The sequence below is a fragment of the Ailuropoda melanoleuca genome, chromosome X (genome assembly GCF_002007445.2).
Source record: "Ailuropoda melanoleuca isolate Jingjing chromosome X, ASM200744v2, whole genome shotgun sequence".
Classification (NCBI taxonomy): Eukaryota; Metazoa; Chordata; class Mammalia; order Carnivora; family Ursidae; genus Ailuropoda; species Ailuropoda melanoleuca.
In genome coordinates, this window is record NC_048238.1 from 67,101,591 (window position 1) to 67,115,421 (window position 13,831).

General features: G+C 36.7%; 1 protein-coding gene across 3 annotated transcripts in view; it reads left to right on the plus strand.

The window, feature by feature from the left end:
• The window catches only part of DIAPH2 (diaphanous related formin 2), a 1,026,009-nt gene that overhangs the window by 64,431 nt on the left and 947,747 nt on the right, over positions 1 to 13,831 (plus strand). The gene's annotated exons all lie outside the window — the stretch shown is intronic.

The window sequence follows — 13,831 nt, forward strand, 5'->3', positions numbered from 1 at the left end:
ATGTCATAGTGCAATTCGCAAATATTAGATCCAAGGATACAGTATTGAAAGCGGCCAGGGCAAAGAAATTTCTCACGTACCAAGGCAAAGGTATCAGGATTACGTCAGACCTGTCTACAGAGACCTGGAATGAGAGAAAGGCTTGGGGGGGCATTTTTAAAGCTCTTTCAGAGAAAAACATGCAGCCAAGGATCCTTTATCCAGCAAAGCTGTCATTCAGAATTGATGGAGAAATAAAGACGTTCCAAAATCGCCAATCATTAACCAATTTCGTAACCACGAAACCAGCCCTACAGGAGATATTAAGGGGGGCTCTATAAAGGTAAAAAGGCCCCAAGAGTGATACAGAGCAGCAAGTCACAACCGATACAAAGACTTTAAAGAGAAATGGCATCATTAAAATCATATCTGTCAATAATCTCTATCAATCTAAATGGCTTAAACTCTCCCATAAAACGCCACAGGGTTGCAGATTGGATAAAAAGACATGACCCATCCATTTGCTGTCTACAAGAGACTCATTTTGAACCCAAAGATGCATTCAGACTTAGAGTAAGGGGATGGAGTACCATCTTCCACGCAAATGGACCTCAAAAGAAAGCTGGAGTAGCAATTCTCATATCAGATAGACTGGATTTTAAACTAGAGGCCATAGAGAGAGATACAGAAGGGCACTATATTATTCTTAAAGGAAGTATTCAACAAGTGGATATGACAATTATTAATATATATGCCCCCAACAGGGGAGCAGCAAGATACACAAGCCAACTCTTAACCAAAATAAAGAGACATATAGATAAGAACACAGTAATAGTAGGGGACCTCAACACCCCACTATCAGAAATAGACAGAACACCCTGGCAAAAACTAAGCAAAGAATCAAAGGCTTTGAATGCCATACTCGACGAGTTGGACCTCATAGATATATATAGAACACTACACCCCAGAACCAAAGAATACTCATTCTATTCAAATGCCCATGGAACATTCTCAAGAATAGATCATGCTCTGGGACACAAAACAGGTCTCAGCCAATACCAAAAGATTGAAATTATCCCNTCCTGGAATGAGAGAAAGGGTTGGGGGGGCATTTTTAAATCTCTTTCAGAGAAAAACATGGAGACAAGGATCCTTTATCCAGCAAGGCTGTCATTCAGAATTGATGGAGAAATAAAGACGTTCCAGAATCGCCAGTCNCAATCATTAACCAATTTCGTAACCACGAAACCAGCCCTACAGGAGATATTAAGGGGGGCTCTATAAAGGTAAAAAGGCCCCAAGAGTGATACAGAGCAGCAAGTCACAACCGATACAAAGACTTTAAAGAGAAATGGCATCATTAAAATCATATCTGTCAATAATCTCTATCAATCTAAATGGCTTAAACTCTCCCATAAAACGCCACAGGGTTGCAGATTGGATAAAAAGACATGACCCATCCATTTGCTGTCTACAAGAGACTCATTTTGAACCCAAAGATGCATTCAGACTTAGAGTAAGGGGATGGAGTACCATCTTCCACGCAAATGGACCTCAAAAGAAAGCTGGAGTAGCAATTCTCATATCAGATAGACTGGATTTTAAACTAGAGGCCATAGAGAGAGATACAGAAGGGCACTATATTATTCTTAAAGGAAGTATTCAACAAGTGGATATGACAATTATTAATATATATGCCCCCAACAGGGGAGCAGCAAGATACACAAGCCTATTCTTAACCAGAATGAAGAGACATATAGATAAAAACACATTAATAGTAGGGGACCTCAACACCCCACTATCAGAAATAGACAGAACACCCTGGCAAAAACTAAGCAAAGAATCAAAGGCTTTGAATGCCATACTCGACGAGTTGGACCTCATAGATATATATAGAACACTACACCCCAGAACCAAAGAATACTCATTCTATTCAAATGCCCATGGAACATTCTCAAGAATAGATCATGCTCTGGGACACAAAACAGGTCTCAGCCAATACCAAAAGATTGAAATTATCCCCTGCATATTCTCAGACCACAACGCTCTGAAATTGGAACTCAACCACAAGGAAAAACCTGGAAGAAACTCAAACACTTGGAGGCTNAAGTTGGACCTCGTAGATATACATAGAACACTACACCCCAGAACCAAAGAATACTCATTCTATTCTGATGCCCATGGAACATTCTCAAGAATAGATCATGCTCTGGGACACAAAACAGGTCTCAGCCAATACCAAAAGATTGAAATTATCCCCTGCATATTCTCAGACCACAACGCTCTGAAATTGGAACTCAACCACAAGGAAAAACCTGGAAGAAACTCAAACACTTGGAGGCTAAGAACCATCCTGCTCAAGAATGACTCGATAAACCAGGAAGCCAAAAATCAATTTAAGCAATTTATGGAGACCAACGAGAATGAAAACACAACGTTCCAAAACCTATGGGATACTGCAAAGGCAGTCCTAAGGGGGAAATACATAGCCATCCAAGCCTCACTCAAAAGAATAGAAAAATCTAAAATGCAGTTTCTATAATTTCACCTCAAGAAGCTGTAACAGCAACAGAGGGCCAGGCCTAACCCACTCACGAGGAAGCAGTTGACCAAAATTAGAGCAGAAATCAATGAATTAGAAACCAGAAGTACAGTAGAGCATATCAACAGGACGAGAAGCTGGTTCTTTGAGAAAATCCATAATATTGATTGACAACTGGCAAGATTTATCCAAAAGAAAAGAGAAAGGACTGAAATTAATAAAATTATGAAAGGAAAAGGAGAGGTCACGACCAACAAGATTAAAATTGGAAGGATTATTAGAAATTTTTATCAATAGCTATATGCCAAAAAACTAAGCCACCTGGGAGAGATGGAGGCCTTCCTGGAAACCTATCAACTATCAAGACTGAAACAGGAAGAAATTGATTTTTTAAACAGGCCAATTAATTATGAAGAAATTGAGTCAGTGATAAACAACCTTCCAAATAATAAAACTCCAGGCCCAGACGGTTTTCCTGGGGAATTCTACCAAACATTCAAAGAAGAAATAATACCTATTCTCCTAAAGCTATTTCAAAAAATAGAAACAGAAGGAAAGCTACCAAACTCATTCTATGAGGCTAATATTACCTTGATCCCCAAACCAGGCAAAGACCCCCTCAAAAAGGAGAATTACAGACCGATTTCTCTAATGAATATGGATGCCAAAATCCTCAACAAGATCCTTGCTAATAGAATCCAACAGTACATTAAAAGGATTATCCATCATGACCAAGTGGGATTCATACCTGGGATGCCAGCGTGGTTCAACATTCACAAATCAATCAGTGTGATACCTCATGTCAACAAGGAAAGACTCAGGAACCATATGATCCTCTCAATTGATGCAGAGAAAGCATTTGACAAAATACAGCATCCTTTCCTGATTAAAACCCTTCAGAGTGTAGGAATAGAGGGTACATTTCTCAATCTCATAAAAGCCATCTATGAAAAGCCTACTGCAAGCATTATTCTCAATGGGGAAAAGCTGGAAGCCTTTCCCTTAAGATCAGGAACACGGCAAGGATGTCCACTCTCGCCACTATTATTCAACATAATACTAGAAGTCCTTGCAACAGCAATAGAACGACAAAAAGGGATCAAAGGTACCCAAATCAAAGAAGAAGTCAAAATGTCTCTCTTCGCAGATGACACGATACCCTATATGGAATACCCAAAAGAATCCACTCCCAAGCTATTAGAAGTTATAGAACAATTCAGTAATGTGGCAGGATACAAAATCAATGCCCAGAAATCAGTTGCATTTCTATACACGAATAACGAGACTGAAGAAAGAGAAATTAGGGAATCCATCCCATTTACAATAGCACCAAAAACCATACATTACCTTGGAATTAACTTAACCAGAGACGTAAAGGACCTATATTCTAGAAACTATAGATCACTCTTGAAAGACATTGAGGAAGACATAAAAAGATGGAAAAATATTCCATGCTCATGGATTGGAAGAATTAACATAGTTAAAATATCCATGCTACCCAGAGCAATCTACACTTTCAATGCTATCCCGGTCAAAATACCGAGGACATTTTTCAAAGAACTGGAACAAATAGTCCTTAAATTTGTGTGGAACCAGAAAAGGCCCCGAATTTCCAAGGAACTGTTGAAAAGGAAAACAAACCTGTTGAAAAGGAAAACAATGCCGGATTTTGAGCTGTACTACAAAGCTGTGATCACAATGACAGTATGGTACTGGTGCAAAAACAGACGCATAGACCAATGGAACAGAGTAGAGAACCCAGAAATGGACCCTTGGCTCTTTGGGCAACTAATCTTTGATAAAGCAGGAAAAAACATCCGGTGGAAAAAAGACAGTCTCTTCAATAAATGGTGCTGGGAAAATTGGACAGCTACATGCAAAAGAATGAAACTTGACCACTCTCTCACACCAGACACAAAAATAAACTCCAAATGGACGAAAGACCTCTATGTGAGACAGGAATCCATCAAAATTCTAGGGGAGAAATAGGCAACAGCCTCTACGACATCGGCCAGAGCAACCTTTTTCATGACACATCTCCAAAGGCAAGAGAAACTAAAGATAAAATGAACTTATGGGACTTCATCAGGATAAAGAGCTTCTGCACAGCCAAGGAAACANTCTGCACAGCCAAGGAAACAGTCAAAAAAAACCTAAGAGGCAGCCCACGGAATGGGAGAAGATATTTTCAAATGACACTACAGATAAAAGACTGGTATCCAAGATCTACAAAGAACTTCTCAAACTCAATACATGAGAAACAAATAAACAAATCAAAAAATGGGCAGAAGATATGAACAGACACTGTTCCAATGAAGACATACAAATGGCTAACAGACACATGAAAAAATGTTCAAAATCTTTAGCCATCAGGGAAATTCAAATCAAAACCACACTGAGATACCACCTTACGCCAGTTAGAATGGCAAAAATAGACAAGGCAAGTAACAACAATTTTTGGAGAGGATGTGGCAAAAGGGGATCCCTCTTACATTGTTGGTGGGAATCCAGGTTGGTACAGCCACTCTGGAAAACAGTGTGGAGGTCCCTTAACAAGTTAAAAATTGAGCTACCCTATGACCCAGCCATTGCACTACTGGGTATCTACCTCAAAGATACAGACGTAGTGAAGAGAAAGGCCATATGCACCCCAATGTTCATAGCAGCATTGTCCACAATAGCTAAATCGTGGAAGTAGCCGAGATGCCTTTCAACAGATGACTGAATTAAGAAGCTGTGGTTCATATATACGATGGAATATTACTCAGCTATCAGAAAGAATGAATTCTCAACATTTGCTGCAACATGGACGGCAGTGGAGGAGATAATTCTAAGTGAAATCAAGCAGAGAAAGACAGTTATCATATGATTTCTCTCATCTATGGAACATAAGAACTAGGAAGATCGGTAGGGGAAGAAAGGGATAAAGAAGGGGGTAATCAGAAGGGGGAGTGAAACATGAGAGACTATGGACTATGAGAAACAAACTGGGGGCATCAGAGGGGAGGGGGTTGGGGTAATGCGATAGACTAGTGATGGGTAGTAAGGAGGGCACGTATTGCATGGTACACTGGGTGTTATACGCAACTAATGAAGCATTGAACTTTACATCGGAGTCCAGGGATGTACTGTATGGTGACTCACATAATATAATAAAAAATCATTAAAAAAATATATCTCTTCCTTTCCACTCTAACAACAAGTACACTAATACTGGTGTAATTGAATAATTATTCAGTATTCTAAGTTTCATGGCCTTTGAGCTTACATAGCCTTTGAGTTTCATGGCCTTTGAGAATAACTGAACTGGTTATTTCATACTGAGTATACTTTTTAAGACTATTAAATATTTATTAGTGGTAACTTGTTTTTATAGAAACTGAATTAATGCAGTTCGAACAAGGAGAGAGGTATGTCTGGACGCTTGTGTTTCCTTTTGAGTATTATTTCTCTTTTATATGCAGTTGTTCTTTTTTGGGGAGTAGAGGCAGAGGGGGTTTCCATTTTAAGCTTAAAAATAGACATATAGAGACTTCTTGGAAACTCAGGTTGGAATTTGATTTTTATTAGCTATCAGAAGGATCTATTGAGTGGAAGTCCAGCTTACATTGGTGATATTGGATTCATATAGTTATGTTTTAACATAGGTAATAAAATCATTTTGTCATATGCAGAAGATGAGGTTAGTGATGATTTTTGATTAATTTGTAGGCACACTTCATTTCAGCCTCATTTTAATATGATTCCACATGCAAATTTGTGTTGTTTCTATTTAGCAATTTATATGAATATAGTTTGCATTTTTGACATATTTTAATGATATTTTAGTTATATGGAATAAAAACTAAATTATCCCACATTCTGTCTGCTAGGACTGCCATAAATAATCCCAAAACTTTTTGGCTTTTGTTCTCTCACTTTTGGCCTTCATCAATTTAGAGGGAATATGTAACTTTGGTCCCCAGGTGTGGTACTATAACCCAAGTGTACTTGTTCTTCCCTGACTCTCTTCTGGGTTTCTTTATTATCCAATATTAGTCTTTTAGGAGTTGGTTAGCTTAGATGAGAATCTTTTACTATTATCAGCATTGGTAATTTGAATTAATAGTTAAATTACTATTAGATAAATTAAACTAAAGCTTAAAATCTATAATAAGCCATGGAAATAGTTTTCAGAAATGATTAGATCCTTAGAAATTGTCTGGATTACATAATTTCCATTGGTTACACTTACATTTCCATTGTCCATACTGTACATTATTAGACTGGAGAACACCAGCATCATTTCTAGATAATATATTTTATTTTCTTGCATAGATTCTAAGAAAAGCTTGTAAAGGAGGAGTAAAACTTACCCAGTAAATAGGTCTAAAAGGTAATTAAGGGGTGCCTAGGTGGCTCAGTCAGTTAAGAGTCCAACTCTTGATTTTGGATCAAGGTCATGAATGATCTCAGGCTCGTGAGATTGAGCCCTGCGTTGAGCTCCTCGCTCAGCACAGAGGTTGCTTGAGATTCTCTCTCCCCTTTCCCTCTGTCCCTCCCCCACTCTTTGTTTATAAATAAATAAAATCTTTTTTTTTAAAAAGGTAACTAAATCTGGGTCGCTTTTAAATTTCTTACCAAATATAATTTTCACCAGTGTTCACAACTGAGAGAATAGTGGGGTAGGAGTCCCAGGAAAACGAATTAAAGGAATTAGGTTTTGCAAATTTACCTGATTGTAGCTGGTAAACTTTACAATTTACTGCCTCTGTTCTTGGTTTGTACATAGAAATGTTTTCCAAAATATATTTTTTTGTTTGAAAGTTTCCACTAGTATTTATTGCCATGAATATATTTCCACAGCGATTTTTTTGAAAGATATTTTTTTATTTGAGAGAAAGTGAACAAGAAAGAGAGCATGAGTCGGGGGAGAGACAGAGGGAGAGGGAGAAGCCGACTCCCAGCTGAGCAGGAAGCCTGATTTGGGGCTTGATCTCAGGACCCTGGGATCATGACCTGAGCTGAAGGTAGATGCTTAACTGACTGAGCCACCCAGGCACCCCCACAACCATTTTTTTTATACGTGCAGTGTTCAGGTTGCTACATGCTAGAGGTACAAAGATGAATGCAGTACCTCCACTCCCTTTGTAGAACTCAGAGTTTGGTCAGGGAGAAAAGAAAGTAAAAAAATGGTTTCAATAGTAGTAGGACACCTGTGAATAAGCTACTGTGGGCACTTAACCCAGTGAAGGAGCTCAGGGAGGAAACAGGGAAGACCTGAATGTACTATGAAACCTCATGTCATTTATGAATTTTCAGTATTTTTTGGCATTAAAGCATTCTCAGAGCTTGAACAATTTAGTTTATCAAGGTCCAGTGCCTTCTGTATGCCTAGGTACTGTTCTGAGCTCTGAGGTAAAAAGAGCAGAGAACTCAAGGGAATCTCCTGCTGTCAAGAAGCTTATGTTCTGATAGGGGTGATACAGCAGGACATAACATGTAATTGTAAAAAGAAAATGGAGAGGTTTATTTCACAACTGCTGAATGCCATATACTTTGTTAGGTCCAGGGGAACATGAAGATGACAAATACACTATCCCAGCCTCTAGGATTTTATTTTGTATGGCTCAAAAGGTTAAGAATAGTTTGAAAAAAAAGTTTTAACCTTGTATTTTTAAATTGCTGAGAAAAATCAAAAGAAGACTGTTTTAGGGCACATGAAAATTATATGAAATTCAGTGTTCATAAATATTTTTGAATGCAGCCATAGACATTTGTTTATATATCATTCATGGCTCCTTTTGTGTTACAACTGCAGAGTTGAATAGTTGTGATAAAGACCCTGTGACCCACAAAGCCTAAAATATTTACTGTCTGGCCCTTTATAGAGAACATTAGTCAACCTCTGCACTAGTGTAATAGTCTCTAAACTTCTTGATTTACTATACTTGAAAAAATACGTATGTTTGGGCACGTAACCCCATTGTATTTTATTTACAAATTTTATATGTATATGTATGTACTAATACTATGTCTGTTGTAAAATACAGACATAATAAAGCAAGAGAAAAACATCAACAAGGTTTTAAAATGATTTAAAATTTTATTTATTAATGGTACAAAAGCCTTTGCTGTTAATGATTAACTTTTTGGTGAGATCAATGTCAATGTATCATTTTTTATGTCTTATTTTAAAAAAGGCAGTAATTAGAAGGTTTAGTTCCAAGTTGATTTCAGTTGGTTTTTTGGCTTAATGTCGGTCATAGTTGAAACATAAATCTGACAATAATATGTAGGTCCAAGTGGAACAAGAACATTGTTAGCAACACTTATTAAATCATAGTATTAGCTTTTCTCAGTCCAGTCTATGAATCAGGCAAAGGTTTTCTGCTGAGCCATGGCTAGTAAATTTCCATCTTCCTGATGACAGTCAGTTCTTGTAACTAATTTGGAGTGTTGCATTTTTATATTTTTAAATAAATGGATCAAAATACGCTTTAAAAAATGGGCTTCAGCCAGTTTCATAAGGGTCACAGACTCTGAATTTTTCCACATCCATGATGTAGAGACCTTCACCTCTATGTTTGTTCTACTCATGTCTGCTGTAGACATTGCATCTAATGCCAGGAAGAAAGAGAAAGAGGTGAGTCATGGAATGGTAAAGGAAACTGAAGTTGGGTTTGCCAATGTGTTTCTTTTTTTAATGAAGTTTATTTGAAAAGCAGTTACTTTCTTATTAATCGTTAAACTTTCAAGGGATTACTAGTGTTTTTGTAAATGAAAAATGCCTTTCATGCTAAATTTCAGCAGTTTTTAAATATTTTGTCAAGGTAACCAGAAATATATTTGAGGTACAATATATTTTCATGCTCACTTCCTATCTCAAGATGTTATCAATATTCTCTGCATTCTTGACTCTGTAGCACTTTGTGTACTTTGGTTTCCGTTTTCTTTCTTGCAATGGCTTCAATTTTACATTTGGGGTAACTTTATTCAGGAATCCTTCCTACTTACAGTTTTTTCATAAAACATCTTTTTTTAAGTAAATCATTTATATTGGTGATATGTTTTTTTTGTTCCATTAGTGACTCAGAGAAGTTTCTGTATTTCATTATTGAAATAATCTGCCAAATAATATAAGCTGAGTTGTTTAAAAAAACTGTTTTCATTCGACTTTGTGATAAATCTCCCACACTGAGTTATTTTTCTACTTGTTTTAGTAAATCTTAAACAATGATTTCTATGGGTCTTCTGACAGCATTTGCTGACAAAGGAATGAATGTGTTTTAGTTTAATGCCATGTTGTTTAGCATGTATTTCAGCAGCTTCTACCAAGAGTTTCCCCAATGTCACTGGACCTTTGTCTTTTGCTATTAATGAAAGAAAAAGTTCAAAAGAAGCTTCTAAACATATGTCATTAAGTTTAGAAAACTTCACTAAAGTGCTGGGTTATGTATCACATGATTTTAATTACTGCTGAGAAAATTGAAAAAGGTCTGAATTTACCCGCCTGATGATAAAGTAATATATTTAGGTATTAGAAGTTACATACCTCCTATAAGACCTGAAAGCAGAAATAGATGAGTTTTTGTGCCATACTCAGTAACATTCATTCAATATCATGCTTTTTTCTTGCTTTTGGCTTTATACTATTTGCAGAGATAATGTATTTAGACAATTTTTTTCCCTTTAACTTTGTTTTCCATCTAAGCTTTTATATGTTATATGACTGCAGTCTATATAGGTAAAGTTAACTGGATCTTTTGAAAACATGAGGTGGTTATTTAATGCCAGGTAGAATTGGCCAAATATTTAATTATGGAGCAAATTCTTGATAATTTCATTAGAGTTTTAGAAATGTTTTATCCTTTCTAGTTCTCAGAAGCTAGAGGAATTATGGAATGTATATTTAGAAAAGATTAATTAAACGAATGCTATAAAATCAAAACTATAATCATTATTCATGCTTGGGCATATTTTTAGGTACTAGTGTATCATTGGTTCATTCCATTCAGGGGTACTGTTCCCCTCAACATGGAAGTTAAAGAATATTTGAATAGTTAGCACTGAGAAGCAGAAGGAAGAAGGCAAGCATTTGATGGTGAAGTCAAGTTCAGATTTTAAAAGAGCAAGTGGAAAATACAGCCTTAAACTGGGATCAAGACATGTTGCAGGAACAGAAACAGTTTGTAGGGCACACGTAGAAATTTATAACAAATTTATAGAAAGAAGGAACAAGTATTCTCTCTTATAGGGAGGAAGAAATGTAAAATATAAGAGGTTGACATTTACTTCTCATAATGCAAAATAGAAAAAATAGTGGAAGAGTTAAAAGAAAAAATGGTGTTGGAATATAAGGAGAAAGTTTTCAAAATTATACTTCACCATTTAAAAATTTATGAGGGGAGATTGGGAAAAGGAGAGTGAGAGAGCGAGAATGCATGCATGAATATGATAATGAATAGGCAGGTGGTTCAACTTTTAGCCTCATTTGACTCTGTTCTCACATGGCTCCTCAGTAAATAACTTTAAGAATATGATGTTAATTTGCTGAAGAAGTGAATTTATCTGTAATGGGAACATTGCCATGGCTTGTATGGAAGGAGAAAAGAACAATTTCATGTTTACAAATATGGCTTTAAAAATAAAAGTGGCAATTATTTAGACTTAAAACATTTTTTGAAACTACAAAATACTATATTCTTCTCGTGTATTGTAGAAGTTCTAACTGTTGTACTGAAAGCTTGCTTTTGTGTTTTGAGTAGTGTAAGAACTAGTGAGTTTAGAAGAGTTTCATATTCATTTATGTTGTATAGAATTATGAGTATTGCTCTGTTTAGTTTAATGATTGTATTATAAGGTTGGAGTTAATGATTTGGAAATATTAGCTGCGTAGTTAGCAGTATGCATCTTATTTTTTTAAATTTTTAAAAAATTTAAAAAAGTTTTTTTTATTATGTTATGTTAGTCACCATACAGTACAACCTTAGTTTTTGATGTAGTGTGCATCTTATTTTTACAAGAATAAAATGAGTCATTGTGGTCTCTTCTGTTAATATAAATGGTGCCTATTCCCAGTCAGCCTATGCGGCAAATTTATAGGCATAAAAAAAGTCAGTAGCTATAAAGCAAATTAAAATATTTAGAGAAAAAGTCCTAAATATCACATTGGTTCAACAGATATTTATTAAATGCTTAGTCATTCCAGGAATTATGGTTTTTGCTGGAAGTGCAAAGATATAAAAAGACCCAGTTTCTGCCTTCAAGTTAGCTTAGAGTTTAGGGGAGATGGATTTATCAGATAATTTTAGTTTAAGTGCTACAATATAGGAATTAATATGGAAGAATAGAATGTAGTTAGTAATTTCTAAATAAGATGTTTCAGGGGGAACTTTGAAGATAAATTGGAAGGATTAAGAGTTGACCAGATAGGGGCGCCTGGGTGGCACCGCGGTTGGGCGTCTGCCTTCGGCTCAGGGCGTGATCCCTGCGTTGTGGGATCGAGCCCCACATCAGGCTCTTCTGCTGTGAGCCTGCTTCTTCCTCTCCCACTCCCCCTGCTTGTGTTCCCTCTCTCGCTGGCTGTCTCTATCTCTGTTGAATAAATAAATAAAATCTTTAAAAAAAAAAAAAAAAAGAGTTGACCAGATAAGGATTTGGGTAGGGTGGGGTGGTGGGATGAGATGGGGTGAGGATTATTAGAGGGAGAGGGTGGTGAAGATGACAGCATTCTAGGCAGAGAGAACAGCATCGTGAACAAAGTAATGGAAACGTGTAATAGCATAGTGTATGTAGGAAAACTACAAACAACCTTGCATTATTAAAATAAAGCATTCTTTGAAGGCTAGTTAATATACAGCAGGCTTAATGTGCATGATCACCCTTAATCCTGACAACATTCTTTTGAGGTTTATAATCTCATATGCTTATTCTGCCTACCTTCATGATTCTACTCTGATGGCTTGATCTTAGCAGTATATGTCATTAAAAATTGAATGGAGGCTCATTACAGTGTAGAAATATCACTGGAAGGAGACTGCCGCAGGTGGCAGTACCACACTCTTAGGCCTGGCTGTGAGGGGTACAGATACAGACACTCAATCTTGTTAGCATTTCCGAGTTGATTCTACTTGGGGGATGCAGATCCATTTGTAGGAGACTATAACCAGAATATTTTGAGGCTGTAGAAACCTAGGCTAGCATATGTGAGCAGTGCTTAGCGGTTTTGATGAAAACAAACACTGTGAGTCAGCAGAATGATGAGCGGTCATAAAATCAGAGGCTGAATTAATAGAGGTAAAGTATTTCAAGATGATGGAAGTGGTAGTCCTTTCCTTCCTTGCATTTATCAAACCATAGAGTATTTGAGAAAAATAAATATGGACACTAAGCCATGTCAAATGGAAATAAGTTGAAGCAGGTAGGTATACTTTAGCCTGAAGGAGAGAATGGTGCCTTCAAATAACATTTATATGGTTCTCGAGTTTATCTCTGCCTAGTCTGACTACCATCTCTCTTAGTTCACACTCTTATCACTAGTCACTTGAATTGCTTCAGTAGCCCAAATTATTGAACATAAGAGAATCTATTCTGGCTATATATAACTATTATTTAGAGACAGTAGGTAGCTCTTGAATCAGGAGGGTTGCAGAAGCAGGCTTCAGATAATATTATAGGAATAACTTCCAGAAGCACACAACTTAAATTTGGTCCAATGTAGGAGCTGTTGCTGTCCCAGAACCACTTGGTCAAACTGCCGTGATGAAAAACATGCAGCTGCTGCCATTAGTTCCATAACCATATCTCCTGTATTGCCACCCATGCCGGCAGAATGGATTGCTTGTGGCCTGTTTCTTTACATAGTTCATTTCTGAATCTGCACATCCTATAAATGCATTTCGTTGGTGAAAACTAAGCCACATGTCTGTACTCTAGTTATAAGGGAGTCTGACAAATGTAGTTTTTATGGATTCTTCCTTTGTTAGGTGGGACTGATGCTGTGAGGTTGTATTAAAATGTAGAGAGCATATTTAAATGCTGTTGAGCAGCCAAATATGATAGAAGACACAGTGGTTTCCTTGCTAGTCTCCTTGACTTCACTAAGATTTTTCTCAGCCTTTAAGACCCAAATCCTGGTAAAGACTAATTTGATCTTTCCATCTATCCTCTGTGTTCCCAAAGCGTCATATACATGCCTCTGTTACAATTGGTTGCATATATGTTTTCCCTACTAGACCATGAATTATTTATTTTTATTTATTTAACAAAGATAGCATTTATTAAGTATCAGGCATTGTTCTAAGTGCTTCATAAAGAATTCATTTAACT